The 13,818-nt window shown below is 42.9% G+C and overlaps 1 protein-coding gene across 24 annotated transcripts in view; it reads left to right on the forward strand.

The window, feature by feature from the left end:
- The window catches only part of PLEKHA5 (pleckstrin homology domain containing A5), a 261,638-nt gene that overhangs the window by 134,786 nt on the left and 113,034 nt on the right, over positions 1-13,818 (forward strand). The window contains exon 1 of one of the 24 annotated variants that reach the window (XM_053252347.1): positions 10,069-10,087. The exons of the other annotated variants lie outside the window; for them this stretch is intronic. The gene's annotated coding sequence lies outside the window, so the exon portion shown is untranslated. Of the gene's footprint in view, positions 1-10,068; positions 10,088-13,818 lie in introns of those variants that run through there. 24 annotated transcript variants of the gene reach the window in all.

The following is a 13,818-nucleotide window of genomic DNA, read 5'->3' on the forward strand; positions in this document are numbered from 1 at the left end:
AGAGTTGAGCCTTGGCTTTATTTTTGCTTTCATTCATTCATCCAGTCATCCGATTTCTATATCACCCTTCCAAATATGGCTCAGGGCGATTTACACAGAGAAATAACAAAGAAATAAGATGGATCCCTGTCCCCAAAGGGCTCACAATCTAAAAATCTCAAAATCTTCGTTGTCACTGGAAAGCTCCTCTGGACCAAGGATCTGTACAGTCTCTGAGCTAGACCATGGAGCACAACATTGGAGCAAAGGATTTGTATGATCGCTGAGCATGGATCAAACTGGGGGAAGAACTAGAGCTTAGGCAGTATCTCTTTATAGACTCTCTAGGCAAGGTTGTGGGTGGGGGTTATTACCAGGTATGCTAGAAACGGATCGTGACTTGGCTCATGGGAGCCGAGGTCAATTTTAGGGTGCTGATTATTAAAGTAACACTTAATATCAATCAATTAATTAAATCAGATTAAAGTTAAATGAATTAAAATGAATTTAATCAAAATTTAACTTTTGATGTTATGGCAGGCCAAGATTTAATTTAAATTAAATTAAAATAAATTGAATTAAAAATTATAATAAAATAAATACAATACAATCTGTATAAAATACATAACAATAAAATGCATTGTTCTTTCTTTCCACCTCTGCCAAATCATCACACTTAACACAGAGCACTTCTAAGGGGGGGGGGATAGAGAAGTTTTTCTCTTAATTTTTGATAAGAAGATTACACTTTGATCCTTCACCACACAGGCTTTTATAAGAGGGAAAGAGAGAAGTGAGATGAGGAAAGAATAGGGCAGGCTTGGCTTGAGAGAGAGGAAAAAGGAAAAGCAGATGGGGCAGGCTTGAGGGGAAAGAAAGAAAGAAAAGGCGTAGAAAGAAAGCAAGCTGGAAAGGGGATGGGTAGGTTTGGCTTGGGAGAGGGAGGGAGAAAAAGTGGATGGAGCAGGCTTGAGGGAAGAGAGAGGGAGAAAGAAAGAGAAAATGCTAAAAGAACAAGGGGATGGGTAGGTTTGGCTAGAGAGAGAGAGAGTGTGTTTAAAAGAAATTGATAGAAAGAGCCTCCCCACGAAGCTGCACCTCGCACTGCTTGCTGCTTGCCTTCCCCTGCCATGAACCTCTGTGGGGTTTTTTAATGCCAATTCCAGCCGCCATGCGGCCAAGGGGATGGCTGCCGGGGCAGGGAGTCAGTAGTCCTTCTACAACCACCACCTCCGATGGCGGCAGATAATACCTGAGCGACACCGTGGCCTGCCATTTGGCTCAATGTCTTTTCCCAACTGCGAGGTGTGCCTGCGCAGTTTAGAGACTTAATTGCGCAGGCGTGCCCTGCAGTTGGGACGAGACAGCAGGCCATGGCGTCGCTCTGGTATTATCCGCTGCCAGGGGGTAGAAGGACTAGCGCCCCCGCCGGGCAGCCATCCTCTCGGCCGTGCAGCGGCTGCAATCGGAATATTTCAAAACTGACAGTGGAGGTTCACAGCAGGGGGAGGCAAGTACAATGGCCACGCGGGCCAAGAAAAAAGGCCTCACAGGCTGGATGTTGTGCCAGGCCTGCTCTAAACAAGCCTTGCATAGTATCTGACCACTTGCATCTTGGTAAACGGTCTTGAAGCACTTGAATACAAGAGTGTTGCAACTTGCCAGTAAGATGAAATCATTCATTACAACTGCTTACCACATTGTTTAAATATTTGTTGTACAAGGGCTGGGTCCAGTTAACAATGCCACTAAAACAGTAGAAAATTCTGTAACCTTAAAGGAGAGTAACTGAGATGGAGCTGACTCATTTTTTTGTTTTATGAAGAAGCTGCTTCCAATTTTCTGTGAGAGTACTCGTATGTGTGTGCAATGGTAGTGGTAAAGGACAAGTGAGTTATGCAACATATGGCGAGCTGCAATTAATTTAAACCGCTAAATGCAAATTACTAATTACTTAGAATTCAGTTAAAGACATTTCAGCAGAAAATAAGTTACCCATTCCGTTCATGAATCCATTTGTATCGCATGTTGTGTGTATAAAAACCTTATAGTGGATATGCACAGTCCTCCTTGACCCACTAGCATGCTGCACTGCTGGCTCCCAATCAGTGTTTCCTCTAAGGTGTGCACATGTGTGTGAGCTCACATGTTTTTAGATGCTGCTCCATTGATTTTAGATACTGCCCAAGTTGCATCAGGAGGGTCCCACATGTGCACACACTGCCTTGATATGGCCACCCAGAACAAAACTCATTCTGCACATAGATGGGGGAAAAAATTATAACACTGCTTTCAATCAAAGAACTTGTGTCACAAGTCCAGACAGTTCATCTTCAAAGTGGGGTGGTAGAAAGTGTTGGATAGCATTACTCCCTCCTCCTCCTCTCCTTGTCTCTGATTGGCTGGGTGCTCAGACTTAGCCCACCCCTCCCTTAGGCTAACAGAGGGGGGATGGAACCACAGTGTATAGTTGGCATTCCTCTTGTTGCCTGATTCCAGGGCAGACTCAATCAGTTTGCGGTTTGCTGTGTGTGTGTTTTGCACCAGTATTGGCAAGATTAACTTCTGTGGGTCACGGTTCTTGATTGCTTGCATACTATTATATTTATTCCATATGTAAACTTGTTGCATGATTGTAATGTATAATATATGGCAGGGGTGTAACTATAATAGGGCAAGGGGAGACAGTTGTCTGGGGACCCACTGCCTTGGGGGGGCCCCAGAGGCAAGCCACATGACTGGCTCCTCCAGCCGTGCAGCCTCCCGGGCTTCCTTCAGTTGTATCCATCCTCCCAAATTGATGTGAGTGTTAAGACCTGGAGCTACCAGAACAGCATGTCTTTCTCTATTCATTCATTCATTTATTCATTCATTCGATTTCTCTAAAACCATTAAATGACTGGGGGCCTGAGCTGAAGCCATTAGATGGCAAGGGTACACTTGTTTGTGGAAGGCTGAAAAACCTGGGTCTAAAGAATGGACAGAACAATCAATTACTGTCAGGCACCCAGGTTTAAATGACTGAAGAACACCACATGCTCTCGGGAATTTTTTACCTAGCACTGAGAAATTTATTGTTGATTTATTTTGTTTTATTTTTACATTTTATATCCTGCTCTTCCTCCAAGGAGCCCAGAGTTTCTCCTCACAACAACACCCCTGTGAAGTAGGTTAGGCTGAGAGAGAAGTGACTGGCCCAGAGTCACTCAGCAAGTATCATGGCTGAATGGGAATTTGAGCTCGGGTCTCCCCGGTCCTAGTCCAGCACTCTAACCACTACACCACGCTGGCTCTCATGGTGTAGTTATTGGTGTAAGTTATTTGTTAATATACATGTGGATATTTAATTGGATAGTATATATTGGGCAGTGGGTTTTAGTGCTTAATTATGGGAGAAAGAGAGGGTTCCTTAATGAAACATACTTCCGCTTTGACTCTCCCCATTTGGCCCCCATAGCCTTCTAAAAATACAACTAAGTAGGTTGGCACAAAAGAGGGGAGGGCCCAGGCCCCTCTGGTCACCCTGTCATTTGAGCATGGAGTCCGATTTAATAATATTAAGATTAGCAGCATAGGTGTGCTTTTTCTGTACAAGGGTTGCCAAAGCATGGAATTTAGTACCAAGTGAAATTTCAGGAATTCCAAGACAAGTTTCACACTGTGAAATGTGTCCTGGAAGTCGGCAAATCCTGGTGAAATCTCTGAATAGCGTTTCCATGGACAAGGGTGGGACACGGTGGTTGAACCCTCTCCGTGACTGATGGAAGTAGAATACATTATGCAAATAAATGCACATCTGTATGATTTAGATAACTCTCGGAATTTTGATTTTCCATGTCTAGGCTGTTCAAACCATAGTTTGCTCTGATTCTGAGTTGGGCCAGCTGACTAGGATTAGGCTCCCAACTGTAACCTAAAACCATCCTTTGAAGTGGGTTTTCAAAGCATGGTTTGGAGGCTAAGTAGAAACTTTCTATGTGGATGTCAAGGCAAACTATTTTTGGAGCAATGTGAACATGAGGAGGCTGCAGCTTTCTTCTAAATGGTGGGTTGTCTCTAAGGTGACTTGTGCAAAACATTGCCACCAATCAGCCACTCCCACTGCTGACATACACCTCCACCCTACAGTATTCTGGAGGTGCAGCCTCAAACACATTTTCAAATGGCACAAGGGAAGGCAGTGGAAACCCCCTGTTGTATGACTAGAACACCCCTCATGCTCCCTTGGACACAGCCCAATGCTGCTTTGACCTGCCATGCAATTGTGAAAGATGAGCAAGAGGCACTTCTGCTTGCCTTTTGAGGTCAAGTATTATAACTAACACAACAGCCACACTGTGTGTGATTTGTACATCAAACAGCATGACAGTCAAATGTCCTTGTAGAAATAGGAGTCGTTCAAATGTAATGGCAAGCCCTGATTTGGCATTGTGAACAAGGAGTGAGGAATCTTGGGATCATGTGTTCCTTCTCCCCTTATGTACCAGGATTCCCTGCCTCTGTTCCTGGGTTGAAGCAAACATTTTTTTTTTTAACCAGAAAACTATAGTTTGTGCTTGCCCTGCAAACCAGAATCAAACCAGGACCGGGGGAGGGAAATCTCATGAGGGGCCGGGAAAGCACATGATCCCAAGGCTCTTCGTTGCTGCTTCATGTCATGCTAAACAATTTGCCATGTTCACCTTGTAAACAACTTGAAATGTGTTGTAAGTACACAATCCTGGAAAGTAGAGTGGAACATGATGTTCCTGCTTTTTAGATGTGCATGTCCGTATATTTTTGCAAAGTAATGAATTCCATAATTGCTATCTACAGTACTGGCTCCATTTTGGTAAATAGGAATGTATCCTATTTAAAATACTGGGAAAGGCATGATATAGTTAAAGGCTTACAGATGTTGTGGGAAGCCAAGAATATGTGCAGATGTGAAAACCTAGAAAAGAACCACCAAGAAATAGTTTCTTCTAGCAAAAATGGTCAGAAATAATTTCTCTCTCTCTCTCTCTTGGCTTCAGCTTACTGGAGGCAAAGGAAGGGGGGAAATTAATCTCTTGATTTATATTAAGTACCACTTAATACAGATGACTTTTTTCATTTTGTCTATACCAGTTTTGGGGCTGGGGGAGGGGATCTTATTTTTGAGCTATTGACTACTGTTTTGCCAGGGGAATAAGGGTCTAATGTGTTTCACATAAAGTCAGCCAAGGGCTTACTAGTGTTCTGAACTAGCCCTAAGAGCTGGGTAGATGTTGTAAATTTGAAGCAAACTTTTATGGTAAAATTTCAGTTTAAGGGTTCCATAAAAATAAGTAATGACATGCTTCCTAAATGACTTTTCTGTAATAAGCAGCTCTTAACCTGCTTTCTTTGACCAAGAGGTCTTTTGAAATACCTGAATGAAGCTGATTTATCTGTGAATCTCCTTACAGGGTTTTCTGAAATGTGTACGCCATTTTGTGAGGTTTGTAGCCTGAAAGGCCGAATTTCCAATATTTTAAATAAATAATACTTTGCTACCATGCCATTTTATCAATCTGAATCTCTCTCACACACTTTGTGGCTACTATTAGCTCAGCTGGAGGGGGACAAAATATAGGTATCTGTATTTGCCTGCATTTTTCTCCAGCAGGGCTAATAGCAATCTCGGGGAGGGAGGGATTTAGATCGGGAAAACTGTGTGTAGGAAACAGAAACATGCCACAGTGTGCTACTTCCCTGATAAATGCTCTCCTGCACATGCATGCACAGCTCCCATCACCCCACTGGCAGTTGCTCTGAAGAGGGTTTTTTTGGGAAAACAGGAGATACTTTAATACTTTCCTGCATAACACCCAGATTTTATCCTTTTCCTGGCAGCAGCTCTTGCCATGAAACTTATACACTGGGAGCAGTATTGGTCTGTGTTTGGACAGCCAACATGGTCAGAAGCCTCAACGTTGTCATATTTCTTGTACTCTCATCCCAGATTTGCTTGGGTTGTGCTAGTCGGTGTCACCCATACAATGTAGTTACATAATTAGGTATTGGTGAATTTCAGTAGTGGACAGTTAATGCGGAATTCTGGCTGCTGTGCAAAAGATCAGACTTAAGTTCAAGGCTGTACATAGCAACCTTGAGCTTAAGTAGAAAGTAATTTTGTGTGTGTGTACTATATGACTTACAGAGATATGTGTATTTAGGTAGGGTGGTAAGGTGCCTGTTGACTGTCAACCTTTGTGGACTTATCTATCAAATTGGTGGACCTGCCTATACTAGAAACATCAAATTGTGGCTTGAAAAGGTTTCAGGTAGAGATTGGCCAGGAAATGGTACATTAGTGTCACTTGAGATTTCTGATTTTGCTTCAGAACAGCTGGAGAAATCTGAGCAAGAGTTTTATGGCAGATGGAAGCATGAAGTTCTAGACTAGGAAGACGTCTGGTTTACACAAGTGAAGTTCCATAGAGATGTACATACAGTTGGCCATCATTATCTGCAGATTCCGTGTTGGTGATTGGGTCTTGGAGACCCAGTTTCATTATCTGCAGGCAGAAAAATAGGCAACATTTGGCTATCGGGGGGGGGGGGGGTTGAGTGGCCAGAAATGATCCAGAAAAAACTTCAGATGTAAGATGTCCAGCAGAGAACCATTTTATGGCTTAACAGATTTTTTTTGGTGAGCATTCAACAGTTTTGGAGGGTTTGAGGGAGGGGGTTGCTGGAGACCTGGAGAATAAGATACTGTCCTTTTCTTATTTCTGCCCCCCCCTTTTGGGGGGGAGGGGTTAGGAACCTAATGCACCAATTCTCATTGACTCAAGCTTTCAGTATTCATGGTTTCCATATTCATGCCTATAGGCGAGAACAGAACCCACGCAAATAACGAGGGCTGTATGGTGCATACAGAAGATCCCAGTTCAATATCCCTAGCATCTCCAGGTAGGGCTGGGAAAGACCCCTGTTTTGAATCCCTGGAAATCTGCTGCCAGTCAGTATCAACAATACTGAGCTAGAGGGACTGGTGGTCTGAATCAGTATGATGTAGCTTCATATATGTTCATGAATTCTGGAGGGGAAATGTGTGGCTAAGAATAGTGGTATTTTATAGCCACAGTTTCTCAATATCTGCCTGCCATATTTCATATTACTCCGTCCTAATGAGATTTTGGCACAGCGGGGAAGTGACTTGACTAGCAAGCCAGAGGTTGCTGGTTCAGATCCCCACTGGTATGTTTCCCAGGCTATATCAGGCAGCAGCTATATAGGAAGATGCTGAAAGGCATCATCTCATACTGTGCGGGAGATGGCAATTGTAAACCCCTCCTGTATTCTACCAAAGACAACCACAGGGCTCTGTGGGCGCCAGGAGTCGACATTGACTCGACGGCACACTCTACCTAGTGAGATTTGACCAGGACATTTATACATTTACCACTGACCACAGGAAGACAAAAGAGTTTTAAAATACAAGTGTCTCAGGAAGCATGGTTAGTTTCAATTTTACAAGAGACAGAAATGCTGGGGGTGGGGCAGGGGGATCTGATGAGATTTCTACCTTTTCTACTACTCCAGGAACCAATTCCCCACACAAACAATGGAATGACATTTGATGCAGAATCTTGATCCACTGAGACTCTCCAAATCTGCCTCCTACCCCCCCCCCCAAAAGGCAGAGGAACAAGTAGCCTTTTGGAAGGGCGGTATAAAATTTTTAGTCAGTATAGACTTCATTACCGTTAAGCAATCACTATTTGTGTATTTGGGCATTACACAAAGATTCAGACCTTACTTAATTTCTGTATACTGCAAAACTATTCACCCTACACTGCATTAAGAGGCCATGCCTGATTTGGCAGCACATCTTTAGTCTCATGTAAATGCAAACCCATTAAATCGCTCCATGACCCCTCTGCTTTGTTGTGTGATGTTCAAATGAGTGTATTGTTCTAGTAAGTTTGCCTTTTAAAAAGTCTCGTTCCCACCTTCAAATCTTTGGCTCTAATGAAGAGGGTAAATTCTGATTTTTCAACACGTAAGCAAGTGTTGCCCGAATGAAATTCATAGTTATAAAGTCCTATTTTATGACTTATAAAGTCATATTTGATTGAACAAACAATGCACTATATTGCTAAAACAATCTTCTGAGCTCCAGACCAGATTGCCAGTAAAAAGGCAAACTGTTGAGCCTTGGAGATTTTTTCTGGAGTGCTTATTGTTACAGTACAATCACACTCCGGCTGTTGGAATAGACCATTACCCAGCATTACATTTTAATTGCATTTCTGTGGGGTTCAGAATTGTACACAAATTTAAAGGCAACACTGGCTAAATGTCTGTCATGTGGGTGATCCACATCTTTCTCTCCCCAAATCCTGACTCTAGTAGATGATTCTACTGCCGCCATATATGTACAAACAGTTTGATCTCTACTCACAGTTAATCTCCAGTTCTACCCACCCACCCCAATAAATTAATGGACTGTAGCACTTTGCAGATTAATTATGTAAATATCACACAATAGTACAATTGTATTTAGACACAGGAACAACTTGCAGAAGCTGTTTTGATATGCATCAGTTGGGTGCATGAATCTTGCAGTGCACTGCTTGGATTGGGGCCAAGATGAAACAGGCATTCAAAAAGAGGTTCAATTTACTATAATCTCTTACAGGATCACCATCTGGAATTCTCAGTTGACTTCAATAATAGACTCTGGTGAATGAATTTTCTCACCAGCATATATTTTGTGAAAGAACAATTGGAAAAAATATTAGATTTGTTTTTCTCTGCAGAACACCGCAAAATAGTAACAAATGCATGGTACCACTTGCTACGGAACAGAGTGAAGTTGTATAAATAACAAGCAACTGATTTTTGCAAGGACAAGCAATGAACTAGCACAGCTTTACTTCCTAAATTCCTTGCTTTCCTAGTCTCAGTTGTTTGTCACAGCCCCTTTTAAAAAATAAAATATAAAAACACCCGTGTTAATGAATACAGAAACCCTTGATTAACCTTTTGGGCTCTAAATGTTTGCCCACATAAAAATGCCTTGCGACACCAGTGGCTACCAGTTTGCTTCCTGTCTGGATTCAAAGTGCTGCTTTTGACCTTTAAACCCCTACATGACTTGGGGCTGCGGGATGTGTCGGATCATGAACCCACCAGGGCCCTCGGGTCCTGCCTATGGCTCCGCCATTGACTGAAATCCAGTTGGTAGGGACCAGAGACAGGGCCTTTTTGGTTGAGGCCCCTCAGCTTTGGAATGCCCTCCTGGATGAACTTTGCTATGCTCTCTCACACAGGGTTTCTAAGAAACGCTTAAAGACCTGCCTTTTTAGAGAGGCACTGTAGGTTTTATTCTTGGTTTCTAGCAGATTTTTACTTTGTAAATGGGACTTGGTTTTTAAACTGAATTTTATTTTTATGCTTGTTTTTTCATTGTCTGCCAGCTACCCTGAGCAGTATTATATTGGAAGGGTGGGATACACATATTTTAAATCGAAAAACTAAATAAAGTTTGAAAATACAGCCTGTGTGTTGCCTTTAGAGAGCTGAGGTGAGAGCAACCACTAAGTGTGCCTTTTGTTCAAATTTGATCTTTTTAGAGGTGGGTGCTCTTGCTTGACCTTAAAGTATCAAGACATAAGAAAGAGATGTGATTATGTAGGTGCCAGGTCTCAATATCTGTAGGACAACGTAGTCCTAAATCAGCATCCTTAATTTTGCTCAGAAGGCTAGAAGGAAGCCATTGCAAATGCTGGATCACTAATACATGCTTCTGTGTTGTCAGGGGTGGGGGTGGAAATCAAACTCCCTCTGAATTGCATTTTACCTTCTACATTTAAAAATTAATTCCTTTCCCATAGATGAATAAAACAGTGCAACATTTTCACTTATTCTGAGAAAATGTGACCTTCTGTGACTAACATATTGCTGCTGATGTAGAGTGGATGAGTCACGTTAATGCTGGCAGATTTTCAAGCAATTAACAAACTGTTGAGTTTCTAGCAAACACTGCTCTGTTAAAAGAGATCTCGAGATAAAGAATATACTGTTTCTTAATTTGCTTTTTGCCTGAGCAAGCAAAGAAGCGATCTATCACCTCTTCCCACAGGAAACATGAAAAGTAAGGTAGACTGCATCTTTATTTTATATTGTTGGCTGATCATTTTAACAAGAATATATTTCAGAGACTGATGATCTGTGTAGCTGGTGAGAAGGCACTGAAGATTTTGTTTTGTGTATTTAATTATTTGAGGATGAGACTGGGAAAGTTACACACAAATTGCAAAGTGTGTGTCTGTGTGAGGGAGGGGGAGAGAGAAGGGGGATTTAAAACACGTTAGCCAGTTACATGTACAAATGTGTATGGTTAAATTCTGTTATGCAGATAGACTGTACTGTAGTGCTGTGTATATGCTAAAGCATCCATTATAAAAGGATGATTTCACTATCTCCAAATGTATAGCTCAATTTTGTGTTGTAGTCAGAGGTGCACCTAGGTGATTTTGGAGCCTAGACCTAAAGGCCTTTGGAGCCCCCTTTAACATATCCTTCATAGTTCTTTTCCCACTCCCTTCTCTGTCTGTAAAGCAGAGGTCTCCATTGCCTGACTCAGGTCACAGTCATGTTCAGCCTCCCAGTGTGGGCTGGCGGTGTGGCACGGCGACCACACCACCCAGGACAGACTAAAGAGGATTTGCGGTCCCCCAGGGGGTGTGGAGGTCCTGGTCTTCCCCCTGGAAGTCCAGGGGTAAGAGTGCCTCTGGTTGTAGAAGTAATTGTCAATAGGAAGTTAGCAAAGGGGGGGTGGAAGGTGAAATAAGTACAAACTAGCCGACCCACACAGAGCATCTGTGCGCTCTTTGGGGCCGGCTGTTCCCCCCTCCCTCCTGCCCCACTCTCTTGCCCCCGTCCCCCTCCCTCACCCCTCTCCCTCCTGCCCTACTCTCTTTCCCACTCACCCCCTTTCCAGTCTCTCCACTGCTTCCCCAACACTGTCTCAACTCTCCGTCCGTCCGGCTGCCACCTCCCACCCTGGCAGCCAGGCCGGGCTTTGCCACCGCCGCCGCCTCCCCCTTACCTGGGACGGCCTGGCCAGGCCAGGATGCCCTGTGGCCTTTTGCAGCCTGCCACCACCACCCTCCGCCATTTTTTTGGCCCTGAACTCTCACCCAATGCCAGGAACTCTCACGAGAGTTCCGCCACCAAATCCTGGGCACGCATGCCAGCTTAGAGAATTAAATATATAAATAGATATATAGATTCTTTTTTATAGCAGGAAAGTGATTAGTTGTGAGTGAATATAACACTGTAGTAGGCAAGCTGAACATTCTGCAGTGGGATGCTGTCATAAATCGTACTTTTGTCACCCCTCCACTTGCCCCAGCAGGAACTGCTCAGTGTTGTTGCTAACCATTGCCGAACAGCTGCTCCATGCCACTTCCGATGTGGGTGGATTTCAGTGGGGAGTGAAGCGATTTTGTGTAAGAGCCATATGTTCTCTTACAGGCTTACAACAATTATCCCGTGGCTTCATCCAGGGAACTAGGCAGGGCATGCTAAATTTGGTCTCGCCTATCCTCTTGACCTCAAGAAGCGGAATTTAGAAACCTGTTTGCTTATGAGCTGGTAAGCCAGGTGCTCTGTATAGGAGGAGGAATAGTTTGGTCGATTATTCAAACGGGCCAAAAGGTGCTTAACCTTTTGGAATACTTGCTGTAACATCAGTGGGTCAACAAAGGGTTATGTTTGCTATTTGCTAGGGATCTAAGTATTCACAGCAGGGAAGTAATTTGCTCGGCTCTAACCTTGGGCATCCATAGATGCTGCAAAGTTGTTTGTACTGCATGTTTTTAAAGATGTTCAAGGGATTTTAAAAAGGGGCTGGGGAAAGAAAAGGGGAAAGAAAAAAAACAATTTGCCAGTGTACTTCCACAGAGTCCTCGGGGTGGTGACGCTGTCACATTTTCTTCCACATCACAAGATCCCCTTGAGAGGCACCATACAACACTGACACATTCTCAGATGTATGTTTTAAAAGGGGTTTGTTTCCTGCTGTTGGCATTGAAATATCTCCAGCTTTATGAATTGTTGTTGACATGGATAGGCTTCTCTCCCCTCCATACAGGTGATCTGAACAGATCATTATATATTAAAACGTTGTCAAAAAAAATTCTCTTGTAAGGTGCCTGACAGGCCTGCTTTGAGACTAACAGTGCACTCTGAACAAATAATGCTTAATGCATTAAGCTCTTCATAAAACAGGATGAATTTATGCTGAAAGTAGGCAGCGGCACTGATGTAACAGTTGGTCCTATCATAATATCTGAAGGCCATTTAACACATTACAATGGGAATACAAGTGTTTGCACGCACAGAGGGAACCATGACCAATTCGGAATACCCTGTGTTATGTGTGTCCTTACCCCTCCCATGTTTTTTAAACTGTCTTGCAACCCCATATGTTAAAATTTTGGAGTGTACCAACTCCCATATTTAGTTAGAGGGTGTTAGTGAAATTTTGGAGTATACTGTGGTGTGTTTGGTGAATCCATTCCTTGATCCAGGCCAGCTTTTGAATGGGGCTTTAGTTTCTTGAATTCTAGTGCTGGAGTAGAGGTGGAGCTAACAAACAGCCAGCAGCATGAGCACTGAAAAGCAGACTGCGCTTGCCTCTCTGTACATGATATCTATTTCATTAAACAGTTAATATTCCTGATTCTACTCTTCTGCCTTGTCCTTGCATACCACAACTCCTTGTATGCTACATATACTAACTGAGCTCATTCGTGAATAAACATACTCAAGACTTCTGTTTGCTTTTTAAAGGGAGAAACACCTCTCTGAAACAACTTAGACCACCAGAAAGGGCCATTTTGAGGCTACCATCCTGTAGGGCTAGCCAGGGCACTTAGAAAACAGCAATATTCTCAAGGAATGATCTGTTTTGGCACGTGCCAAACATAAGTGAGTTTGAAACATTTTAACACATTTTTATTTGCACTGGCTGTTGGGACCTCAATTTATATCTACCAGAATAAACTGACTGAATTAAACGTTAAATATGCATTTAAGAATCTACACCTTTGGCATGGGCATCAAATATCAACGTTTAGAACTCCTTTCATAAAATCTATATCTAGTGTCAACTCTTACTAACCCCATAGATAGATTCTCTCCAGGATAATCTGTCTTCAAATTGGCCTTTAAGGTCTCTCAGTGGTGCATTAATTGCTGCCATGATCGAGTCCATCCACCTTGCTGCTGATCATCCTCTTCTCTTTCCTTCAACTTTCCCCGGCATTATGGACTTCTCAAGGGAGCTGGGTTTTCGCATAATGTGTCCAAAGTATGATAGTTTGAGCCTGGCCATTTGTGCCTTGGGTGAAAATTCTGGTTTGATTTGTTCTATGATCCATTTGTTTGTTTTCCTGGCTGTCCATGGCATCCTCAAAAGTCTTCTCCAGCACCAAAGTTCAAAAGCGTCAATGCTTTTTCTATCTTGCTCTTTCAAAGTCCAGCTTTCGCATCCATAGAGTGTCATGGGAAAAACCATTGTCCGATTCTAATCTCTGTAGGTGTAGACACATCACGGCATTTAAATATCCTTTCCAAGGCCTTCATTGCAACCCTACCAAGTGCTAGTCTGCAGTGTATTTCTTGACTGCTTGAACATACTGCAGAAAATTATTGGAAATTAATAAGATGGTATTCTCTAAAATACCAGGTTGCCATGGACAGCCAGGAAAACAAACAAAATCAATTCAGAATTTTCACTCGAGGCACAAATGACCGGTCTCAAACTATCATACTATGGACACCTTATGCGAAAACACAGCTCCTTTGAGAAGTCTA

This window comes from Hemicordylus capensis, chromosome 5 (genome assembly GCF_027244095.1).
Source record: "Hemicordylus capensis ecotype Gifberg chromosome 5, rHemCap1.1.pri, whole genome shotgun sequence".
NCBI classification, from domain to species: Eukaryota; Metazoa; Chordata; class Lepidosauria; order Squamata; family Cordylidae; genus Hemicordylus; species Hemicordylus capensis.